At 55.4% G+C, this 12,059-nt stretch overlaps 1 protein-coding gene across 6 annotated transcripts in view; it reads right to left on the reverse strand.

Annotated features, from left to right (window-relative positions):
* BRD3 (bromodomain containing 3) overlaps positions 1–7,532 on the reverse strand; it is a 35,987-nt gene extending 28,455 nt beyond the window's left edge. For 3 of the 6 annotated variants that reach the window (XM_040406020.1, XM_040406019.1, XM_040406014.1), the window contains exon 1: positions 7,414–7,532. The gene's annotated coding sequence lies outside the window, so the exon portion shown is untranslated. Of the gene's footprint in view, positions 1–2,343; positions 2,694–6,978; positions 7,203–7,413 lie in introns of those variants that run through there. The other 3 variants (XM_040406017.1, XM_040406015.1, XM_040406018.1) reach the window with 3 other exon arrangements.
* Positions 7,533–12,059: the final 4,527 nt, after the last annotated feature.

Genomic DNA, 12,059 nt, shown 5'->3' on the forward strand with positions numbered 1-12,059 from the left:
AGCCGAGTGTAATGACAGACCGCTCTCAGGATCTGCTCCCCAGCAGTCACATCATAGCTGAGTGTAATGACAGACCGCTCTCAGGATCTGCTCTCCAGCAGTCACATCATAGCCGAGAGCAACGACAGACCGCTCTCAGGATCTGCTCCCCAGCAGTCACATCATAGCTGAGTGTAATGACAGACCGCTCTCAGGATCTGCTCTCCAGCAGTCACATCATAGCCGAGAGCAACGACAGACCGCTCTCAGGACCTGCTCTCCAGCAGTCACATCATAGCTGAGTGTAATGACAGACCGCTCTCAGGATCTGCTCCCCAGCAGTCACATCATAGCTGAGTGTAATGACAGACCGCTCTCAGGATCTGCTCCCCAGCAGTCACATCATAGCTGAGTGTAATGACAGCTCTCAGGATCTGCTCCCCAGCAGTCACATCATAGCTGAGTGTAATGACAGACCGCTCTCAGGATCTGCTCTCCAGCAGTCACAGGGGTGGCCAAGAAGACCTCACATGGTGCTGCCACAATCACTTCCTCTTTCCTTTACATACAGTACAGACCAAAAGTTTGGACACACCTTTTCTTTATTTTCATGACTATGATTATTGTAGATTCACACGGAAGGCATCAAAACTATGAATTAACACATGTGGAATTATATACATAACAAACAAGTGTGAAACAACTGAAAATATGTCATATTCTAGGTTCTTCAAAGTAGCCACCTTTTGCTTTGATTACTGCTTTGCACACTCTTGGCATTCTCTTGATGAGCTTCAAGAGGTAGTCCCCTGAAATGGTCTTCACTTCACAGGTGTGCCCTGTCAGGTTTAATAAGTGGGATTTCTTGCCTTATAAATGGGGTTGGGACCATCAGTGGCGTTGAGGAGAAGTCCGGTGGATACACAGCTGATAGTCCTACTGAATAGACTGTTAGAATTTGTATTATGGCAAGAAAAAAGCAGCTAAGTAAAGAAAAACGAGTGGCCATCATTACTTTAAGAAATGAAGGTCAGTCAGTCAGCCGAAAAATTGGGAAAACTTTGAAAGTAAGGGCTATTTGACCGTGAAGGAGAGTGATGGGGTGCTGCGCCAGATGACCTGGCCTCCACAGTCACCGGACCTGAACCCAATCGAGATGGTTTGGGGTGAGCTGGACCGCAGAGTGAAGGCAAAAGGGCCAACAAGTGCTAAGCATCTCTGGGAACTCCTTCAAGACTGTTGGAAGACCATTTCAGGGGACGACCTCTTGGAGCTCATCAAGAGAATGCCAAGAGTGTGCAAAGCAGTAATCAAAGCAAAAGGTGGCTACTTTGAAGAACCTAGAATATGACCTATTTTCAGTTGTTTCACACTTGTTTGTTATGTATATAATTCCACATGTGTTAATTCATAGTTTTGATGCCTTCATAGTCATGAAAATAAAGAAAACTCTTTGAATGAGAAGGTGTGTCCAAACTTTTGGTCTGTACTGTATGTCTATATCAGCACAACAGTGACATGCAGTGTTATCATAGTCCCTGTGCAGGTGGCAGTCCCCATGGCCAGATGTTTTCCCCGATGACCGTACTCCTAACATACGAGCCCCTACGTTTTGCCTCACGCAGGTCACCTGAAGTCATGACAATGGCCGCTCGACTACTCTAAGGAGGTGGCAGAGAAGCAGAGTCGGAGCAGCCCCCAAACAGCTCTTATGAAGGACACACCCGCTCACTACTGGTAGTCACACGCCCAAGTCTTGGTCTAATGCCGCCTGATACCTGCAGACGGTCACAGGTCGTTCACACAGCTCCTCGCCGGCCGGACGCTACAGCCCAGGACTGGAGGAACCTGCATGTTATACACCCCGTCTAAGCATCGGGAGGTCGCCATGGCAACCAAGACAAACCCCTCCATTCTTAAAGCTGGTTATAACATATGGCGCCAGTGCAGCAGCCTCCACGAAACTACTCCCAGCATGCTCCATTCACTTCTATGGGAGTTCTGCCAAGCAAGTGGGCATGCTGGGGGTTGTAGTTGGACAATGTAAATACTTCATGACCCATGTGTATACTGTCACCAGGGCCCTGAAGTAGAACAGGTGTGCACTACAGCCTACGGTGAGGCGTTGGACAGGGATGAACGCTGTCCTACCACAACTCCCAGCATGCCCTGCCAGACTATGACACAGTGCAGGATCTGCTCAGCCATGCCACGTGTGGTCCTGATGCTGCAGGAAAGCAGCGGGCATGCTGGGAGGCTCTCCGCTGTCCCACAGGACGGGCGGGGGGGGGGCGACGCTGTAGACTCTAATTACAGACAAAAACATCACATTATTCCCCAAAAGACGGATAAGATTTTACCCACAAATCCCGGGGGGAGCAGAAGGAGGCGATCAGGTGCCGCCGTCCCTGAAGGAATATTGTGTAACCGCCCAGTACAGCAAACCCTCCGTAACGTCACAGCGCCGCCACCACCGCAGGGGGAATACCAGCAGAAGGGCCGAGACCCTCCCCCCAGACCAGTCACCGGCTGTGGACACATCTCATCCCTACAGGATCCCCATCAGGCAGATCACCCATCCAGTTGTGCTGGGAGTTGTAGTTTCACAACCGCTGGAGACACTAAGACATTCCATTAATAAAGAGCAACACCAGTCAGACCCGAGCCCCCCACCACAGGGGTGACGTCTGGCCGGAGCACCCCCACCACAGGGGTGACGTCAGGCCCGAGCACCCCCACCACAGGGGTGACGTCAGGCCCGAGCACCCCCACCACAGGGGTGACGTCTGGCCGGACCACCCCCACCACAGGGGTGACGTCAGACCCGAGCCCCCCACCACAGGGGTGACGTCAGGCCCGAGCCCCCCACCACAGGGGTGACGTCTGGCCGGACCACCCCCACCACAGGGGTGACGTCAGGCCCGAGCCCCCCACCACAGGGGTGACGTCTGGCCGGAGCACCCCCACCACAGGGGTGACGTCTGGCCGGAGCCCCCCACCACAAGGGTGACGTCTGGCCGGAGCACCCCCACCACAGGGGTGACGTCAGGCCCGAGCCCCCCACCACAGGGGTGACGTCAGGCCCGAGCCCCCCACCACAGGGGTGACGTCAGGCCCGAGCACCCCCACCACAGGGGTGACGTCTGGCCCGAGCACCCCCACCACAAGGGTGACGTCAGCCTTCAGCCCCTCACATCAGTGGGGGCAGAGTCCGTCTCAGGTTTGTCCCCAGTGTAATGTCAGATGTCATCGGGCACAACCAGAATGGACAGATCCTTGAAGAAAGTTCAGTATCTCTGAGAGACACGAGGGACCACCGCTCACAGGGAGCCCCTCACTCAGCAACTGAAGAAACCAAGCCACTACTGCTCCAACCATGGTCAGACTGGATGAGCTGGGCTTATACTAGGGGCCACAACGACCCCTCAGGGTCTCTACGGGGGGACTGTCAGCAGACATCAGGGTCTCTACGGGGGGGGGGGCTGTCAGCAGACATCAGGGTCTCTACGGGGTACGGGGGGGATGTCAGCAGACATCAGGGTCTCTGTGGGGGGGACTGTCAGCAGACATCAGGGTCTCTACGGGGGGGGGGCTGTCAGCAGATATCAGGGTCTCTACGGGGGGGGGCTGTCAGCAGATATAAGGGTCTCTATGGGGGGGCTGTCAGCAGACATCAGGGTCTCTGTGGGGGGCTGTCAGCAGACATCAGGGTCTCTGTGGGGGGCTGTCAGCAGACATCAGGGTCTCTATGGGGGGGGGGGGGCTGTCAGCAGACATCAGGGTCTCTATGGGGGGGGGGGGCTGTCAGCAGACATCAGGGTCTCTATGGGGGGGGGGCTGTCAGCAGACATCAGGGTCTCTAGGGGGGGGGCGGTCAGCAGACATCAGGGTCTCTGTGGGGGGGGGGGGGGGCTGTCAGCAGACATCAGGGTCTCTGTGGGGGGGGGTTGTCAGCAGAAATAAGGGTCTCTATGGGGGGGCTGTCAGCAGACATCAGGGTCTCTGTGGGGGGGGGGGGGCTGTCAGCAGACATCAGGGTCTCTGTGGGGGGGGTTGTCAGCAGAAATAAGGGTCTCTATGGGGGGGCTGTCAGCAGACATAAGGGTCTCTATGGGGGGGGCTGTCAGCAGACATAAGGGTCTCTATGGGGGGGCTGTCAGCAGACATCAGGGTCTCTAGGGGGGGGGAGATGTCAGCAGACATCAGGGTCTCTATGGTTGGGGGGGGAGATGGAGATGTCGGCAGACATCAGGGTCGCTGTGGGGAGGGGGCTGTCAGCAGACATAAGGGTCTCTATGGGGGGGGCTGTCAGCAGACATCAGGGTCTCTGTGGGGGGCTGTCAGCAGACATCAGGGTCTCTGTGGGGGGCTGTCAGCAGACATCAGGGTCTCTGTGGGGGGCTGTCAGCAGACATCAGGGTCTCTGTGGGGGGCTGTCAGCAGACATCAGGGTCTCTGTGGGGGGCTGTCAGCAGACATCAGGGTCTCTGTGGGGGGGGGGCTGTCAGCAGACATCAGGGTCTCTGTGGGGGGCTGTCAGCAGACATCAGGGTCTCTGTGGGGGGCTGTCAGCAGACATCAGGGTCTCTGTGGGGGGGGGGCTGTCAGCAGACATCAGGGTCTCTGTGGGGGGGCTGTCAGCAGACATCAGGGTCTCTGTGGGGGGGGGGCTGTCAGCAGACATCAGGGTCTCTGTGGGGGGGGGGGGGGCTGTCAGCAGACATCAGGGTCTCTGTGGGGGGGGGGGGGCTGTCAGCAGACATCAGGGTCTCTGTGGGGGGGGGTTGTCAGCAGACATAAGGGTCTCTGTGGGGGGGGGTTGTCAGCAGACATAAGGGTCTCTGTGGGGGGGGTTGTCAGCAGACATAAGGGTCTCTGTGGGGGGGGGCTGTCAGCAGACATCAGGGTCTCTATGGGGGGGGCTGTCAGCAGACATCAGGGTCTCTGTGGGGGGGGCTGTCAGCAGACATCAGGGTCTCTGTGGGGGGGGGGGGCTGTCAGCAGACATCAGGGTCTCTGTGGGGGGGTTGTCAGCAGAAATAAGGGTCTCTATGGGGGGCTGTCAGCAGACATAAGGGTCTCTATGGGGGGGCTGTCAGCAGACATAAGGGTCTCTATGGGGGGGCTGTCAGCAGACATCAGGGTCCCTGTGGGGGGGGGGGGGGTCTGTCAGCAGACATAAGGGTCTCTATGGGGGGGGGGGGGGGAGATGTCAGCAGACATCAGGGTCTCTATGGGGGGGCTGTCAGCAGACATAAGGGTCTCTATGGGGGGGCTGTCAGCAGACATCAGGGTCCCTGTGGGGGGGGGGGGGGGGCTGTCAGCAGACATAAGGGTCTCTATGGGGGGGGGAGATGGAGATGTCAGCAGACATCAGGGTCTCTGTGGGGGGGGGGCTGTCAGCAGAAATCAGGGTCTCTGTGGGGGGGGTTGTCAGCAGAAATAAGGGTCTCTATGGGGGGCTGTCAGCAGACATAAGGGTCTCTATGGGGGGGCTGTCAGCAGACATAAGGGTCTCTATGGGGGGGCTGTCAGCAGACATCAGGGTCTCTATGGGGGGGCTGTCAGCAGACATCAGGGTCTCTGTGGGGGGGGGGTTGTCAGCAGAAATAAGGGTCTCTATGGGGGGCTGTCAGCAGACATAAGGGTCTCTATGGGGGGGCTGTCAGCAGACATAAGGGTCTCTCTGGGGGGGCTGTCAGCAGACATAAGGGTCTCTATGGGGGGGCTGTCAGCAGACATAAGGGTCTCTATGGGGGGGCTGTTAGCAGACATCAGGGTCTCTGTGGGGGGGGCTGTCAGCAGACATCAGGGTGTCTATGGGGGGGGCTGTCAGCAGACATCAGGGTCTCTATGGGGGGGCTGTCAGCAGACATCAGGGTCTCTATGGGTGGGGGGGGGGCTGTCAGCAGACATCAGGGTCTCTATGGGGGGGCTGTCAGCAGACATCAGGGTCTCTATGGGTGGGGGGGGGGGCTGTCAGCAGACATCAGGGTCTCTGTGGGGGGGGGCTGTCAGCAGACATCAGGGTCTCTGTGGAGGGGGGGGGGGGCTGTCAGCAGACATCAGGGTCTCTGTGGAGGGGGGGGGGGCTGTCAGCAGACATCAGGGTCTCTATGGGGGGGGCTGTCAGCAGACATCAGGGTCTCTGTGGAGGGGGGGGGCTGTCAGCAGACATCAGGGTCTCTAGGGGGGGGGGGCTGTCAGCAGACATCAGGGTCTCTGTGGAGGGGGGGGGCTGTCAGCAGACATCAGGGTCTCTAGGGGGGGGGGGGCTGTCAGCAGACATCAGGGTCTCTATGGGGGCGGTCAGCAGACATCAGGGTCTCTATGGGGGGGGGGCTGTCAGCAGACATCAGGGTCTCTATGGGGGGGGGGGCTGTCAGCAGACATCAGGGTCTCTATGGGGGGGGGGCTGTCAGCAGACATCAGGGTCTCTGTGGGGGGGGGGTTGTCAGCAGACATCAGGGTCTCTATGGGGGGGCTGTCAGCAGACATCAGGGTCTCTATGGGGGGGGGCTGTCAGCAGACATCAGGGTCTCTGTGGGGGGGGCTGTCAGCAGACATCAGGGTCTCTATGGGGGGGGGCTGTCAGCAGACATCAGGGTCTCTATGGGGGGGCTGTCAGCAGACATCAGGGTCTCTATGGGGGGGGGCTGTCAGCAGACATCAGGGTCTCTGTGGGGGGGGGGGGTTGTCAGCAGACATCAGGGTCTCTATGGGGGGGGCTGTCAGCAGACATCAGGGTCTCTATGGGGGGGGCTGTCAGCAGACATCAGGGTCTCTATGGGGGGGGCTGTCAGCAGACATCAGGGTCTCTATGGGGGGGGCTGTCAGCAGACATCAGGGTCTCTGTGGGGGGGGGTTGTCAGCAGACATCAGGGTCTCTATGGGGGGGGCTGTCAGCAGACATCAGGGTCTCTATGGGGGGGGGTTGTCAGCAGACATTAGGGTCTCTATGGGGGCGGTCACACAGCCGGACACTACAGCCGCCTCTACCTGCAGGCTCCGCCGCGGAGATGAGGGGCCCCGGCCGGTCTCACACTCACAGCCCGGGATCCGCCTCTCCCAGCAGCCGGGGCCGCCTCCTGCTCCCCCTCCGTGGATTGCTCCCCTTTAAAAGATGGCGGGCAGGGAAAATGTCCCCTGCTCCCCGGGTTGGGCGCCCCCCCCAGCAGCCCCCCGCCCCGGGCCGAGCCGCGCGCACAGCGCCCCGTCCCCCGCTCAGCCACTTGGTACGGCCGGGTTCCGCGCGGAAGCTTTTGTTTTACAATGTATCACAAAGGCTCGTCCGGAGCGGCCGCTACCACACAGCGGCGGGGGAGGGGGGCCCCAGGTCCGCGGCTCTGCCGCCCCCACCGCCGGCCCCGCACCCCACCGACAGCACTTAGAGACACACAGACACAAGCAGACAAGGAGAGAGGCGATCATTACTTTCCCCCGCCGCTCGGTACCGTCCCCGCTCGTCCCCTCCAGCGCCTCTTCGTTTTATCCTCACCAAGGCAGCATAATAGACGAATTCGAAGTGAACGGCGCGCATGCGCAAAGCGCCCACTGGCCGCCGGGACTTGTAGTCTCCCAGCCGCATGCGCTGCTACTGCAGGAAATGGAAATGCGCCGTCTGGACAGACTACAACTCCCAGCAGCGCCCAGGGGTTTCCTTCCCTTCCCCCTCCATGGAGTGGCCGGGAAAGGGAGAGAGGACTTAGGAGAGGGGGTTTGATTCCACGGTTAGGGGCTTGGTGTCACCTTTGTGGTGGGCTGCTGGAGGGGTCAGTGGCCCCTGGCTGGTGCTGCTCATGGGGGTCCTGGCCCTAGTGGGACTGGAGAGAAGGGAGGAGCCCCCCCTGCTCCTCCTCCATGACTTCCCTGTATTCTAGTCGGCAGAGCTCATTGTCCGCAGGCGGCCTGTCTATAATAATAATAATGGTTATATAGCGCTGTGCCCAGCGTAGGGGCCACCACACCTGGAACATGGTGGCCCCGCCAAGGCGCAGTGAAATAATCCAGGCATGTTTGGCAAATATTCGTCGCTCTCGGTGAAAGTACGGCAAAGTTAGGGGGGCTGATTGGGCTAGAGAATACAGCAGGGCGGCAGTAACACACGGGGCCCCCATATACAGCACAGACCCCCAGACCGGACGACGGTCTTCCTGAAATGATGTACGCAATCTGTCCGGGGTGGGGACGTGAAACCTGTGAAAAAAAGAGTACTAACGTTTCTGAAAATATAAAAAAATAAATACAAAAACTAAAACCCTCTTTTCCCCCGTATTACATGACCGGTATCGCCGCGGCATCTAAAAAAGCCTGACCTATTAAAGTAACGCATTTATCCACAAGGCGAACATCGTGACAGACCCTAAAACAGACCCAGGCGCTGACATAGGGTCTTGCTCCAGCATTCCTTGGCTTGAGGACCCGCACAGATCTAGTAATGTGACCTTATCTGGAAGGTTCTTCACAAGTACCCAGTGAGGAGCCCCCTCAACACAGATTATAACGTTACGTCTTATGAGCCCAAAGTCCACGTGTGGAGAGGAGCGTCGACATTCCAGCCGAGGTGCTCCTGAGCATGACCTTAGCGGGTGGGACTGTCCGCAGACATTTACTATAGTGTCTGCGCCTGGTCTCTTTAAACAGTCTCAGTTTCGCATTTCTTCTCCACCCCAGGGCTGGCCTACTATTCTTCTGTTTGCATTAAAAGTTACACCTTCCAGGAGACATGCGACTTTTTTCATGCACAACTACGGTAACTTAGACCAGTCTTAGTGAATAAGAACCTAACTGAAAAACAACCACCAGAGGTCAGACCAGCAGCAATACGCCAAGTCTAGGCTCATCAACGGCTGGGTGACATTTTATAATACTCGGCAAAAGACCAACAGATGAATCAAATACGCCTTGTCTAACTGTACGCCTGAAAACAGAGCTGAGTTTGGTAGATGTGCCCCCACAACCTTACATTCACAGACCTGGGGGTCCTGATTTCCATCCTCTAGGGGCAGCTGATGGGGCTATCTCTGAGGTTACAGCAGAGACCTGATCTCTTCCCATACTCCTGCTCCCATCTTACCACACAGTTGAAAGAAGGGCTCCTGTAACTCCTGAGCAGGAGACCGTGGACTATAGAGACCAGCACTGTAGAGACCTGGACTATAGAGACCTGGACTGTAGAGACCAGGGATTGTAGAGACAATAGACTTTAGAGACCCATGGACTATAGAGACCAGGACTGTAGAGATCATGGACTTCAGAGACCAGGACTGTAGAGACCATAGACTGTAGAGGACCAGCGCTGTAGAAACCATGGACTATAGAGACAATAGACTGTAGAGACAATAGACTTTAGAGACCATGGACTTTAGAGACCAGGACTGTACAGACCATGGACTGTAGAGACAGAACTGTGGAACCAGGACTGTAGAGACCAGGACTTTAGAGACCATGGACTATAGAGACATGACTGTGATAAACCCAGAACTGTAGAGACCATGACTGTGGAGACCATGGAGTATATAGAGACCAGGACTATAGAGACCATGGACTGCAGAGACGAGGACTGTAAAGACCATGGACTATAGAGACCAGGACTGCAGAGACAATAGACTGTAGAGACAATAGACTTTAGAGACCATAAACTATAGAGACCAGGACTGTAGAGACAGCAGAGACCTGATCTCTTCCCATACTCCTGCTCCCATCTTATCACATAGTTGGGAGAAGGGCTCCTGTGACTCCCGAGCAGGAGACCATGGACTATAGAGACTAGCACTGTAGAGACCATGGACTTCAGAGACCAGGACTGTAGAGACCATGGACTGCAGAGACCAGCACTGTAGAGACCATGGACTATAGAGACCAGGGCTGTAGAAACCATGGACTATAGAGACCAGGACTGCAGAGACCAGCACTGTAGAAACCATGAACTATAGAGACCAGGACTGTAGAGACCATGTACTGTAGAGACCAGGGATGTAGAAACCATGGACTATAGAGACCATGGACTGTAGAGACAATAGACTTTAGAGACCGTGGACTATAGAGACCAGGACTGTAGAGACCATGGACTATAGAGACCAGGACTGTAGAGACCATGGACTGTAGCGACCAGAACTATAGAGACCATGGACTGTGAACACCATGGATTGTAGAGACCATGGACTCTAGAGACCAGGACTGTAGACATGGACTGTAGAAACCATGGACTATAGAGACCAGGACTGTAGAGACCATGTACTGTAGAGACAATAGACTGTAGAGACCATGGACTGTAAAGACCATGGACTGTGGAGACCAGGACTGTAAAGACTGTGGACTGTAGAGACCAGGGCTGTAGAGACCATGGACTGTTGAGACTGTGGACTGCAGAGACCATGGACTGTGGAGACCAGGACTGTAGAGACATAAACTGTAGAGACCATGGACTGGTAGCGACCAGAACTATAGAGACCAGGACTGTAGAGACCATGGACTGTAAACACCATGGACTATAGAGACCAGGACTGTAGAGACAATAGACTGTAAAGACCATGGACTGTGGAGACCAGGACAGTGAACACCATGGACTGTAGAGACTGTGGACTGTAGAGACCAGGGCTGTAGAGACCATGGACTGTTGAGACCAGGACTGTACAGACCAGAACTGTGGAGACCAGGACTGTAGAGACTATGGACTGTAGAGACCTGGACTGTAGAGACCAGGACTTTAGAGACCATGGACTATAGAGACATGGACTGTAGAGACCATGGACTGTGGAGACCAGAGACTATGGACTGTAGAGACCATGGAGTATATAGAGACCAGGACTATAGAGACCATGGACTGCAGAGACAAGGACTGTAAAGACCATGGACTATAGAGACCAGGACTGCAGAGACAATAGACTGTAGAGACAATAGACTTTAGAGACCATAAACTATAGAGACCAGGACTGGAGAGATAATGGACTTTAGAGACCAGGACTGTAGAGACAGCAGAGACCTGATCTCTTCCCAAACTCCCGAGCAGGAGACCATGGACTATAGAGACTAGCACTGTAGAGACCATGGACTTCAGAGACCAGGGCTGTAGAAACCATGGACTATAGAGACCAGGACTGCAGATACCAGCACTGTAGAGACCATGAACTATAGAGACCAGGACTGTAGAGACCAGGGATGTAGAAACCATGGACTATAGAGACCAGGACTGTAAAGACAATGGACTGTAGAGACAATAGACTTTAGAGATCGTGGACTATAGAGACCAGGACTGTAGAGACCATGGACTATAGAGACCAGGATTGTACAGACCATGGACTGTAGAGGCCAGGACTTTAGAGACCAGAACTGTGGAGAGCAGGGCTGTAGAGACTATGGACTGTAGAGACCTGGACTGTAGAGACCAGGACTTTGGAGAACATGGACTATAAAGACCATGGACTGTGGAGACCAGGACTGTAGAGACCATTGACTTCGGAGACCATGGACTGTAGAGAGCAGGACTGTAGAAACCATGGACTATAGAGACCAGGACTGTAGAGAACAGGAACTGCAGAGACCAGGAATAAATTGACAATGGACTGTAGAGACATGGACTGTAGAAACCATGGACTATAGAGACAAGGACTGTAGAGACCATGTACTGTAGAGACAATAGACTGTAGAGACCATGGACTGTGGAGACCAGGACTGTAAAGACCATGGACTGTAGAGACCATGGACTGTAGAGACCAGGACTGTAGAAACCATGGACTATAGAGACCAGGACTGCAGAGACCAGCACTGTAGAGACCATGAACTATAGAGACCAGGACCGTAGAGACCATGTACTGTAGAGACAATAGACTGTAGAGACCATGGACTGTAAAGACCATGGACTGTGGAGAACAGGACAGTGAACACCATGGACTGTAGAGACTATGGACTTAAGAGACCAGGGCTGTAGAGACCATGGACTGTTGAGACTGTGGACTGTAGAGACCAGGACTGCAGAGACCATGGACTGTGGAGACCAGGACTGTAGAGACATGGACTGCAGAGACTTGGACTGGTAGCGACCAGAACTATAAAGACCAAGACTGTAGAGACCATGGACT

This window comes from Bufo bufo, chromosome 8 (genome assembly GCF_905171765.1).
Source record: "Bufo bufo chromosome 8, aBufBuf1.1, whole genome shotgun sequence".
Lineage (NCBI taxonomy): Eukaryota > Metazoa > Chordata > Amphibia > Anura > Bufonidae > Bufo > Bufo bufo.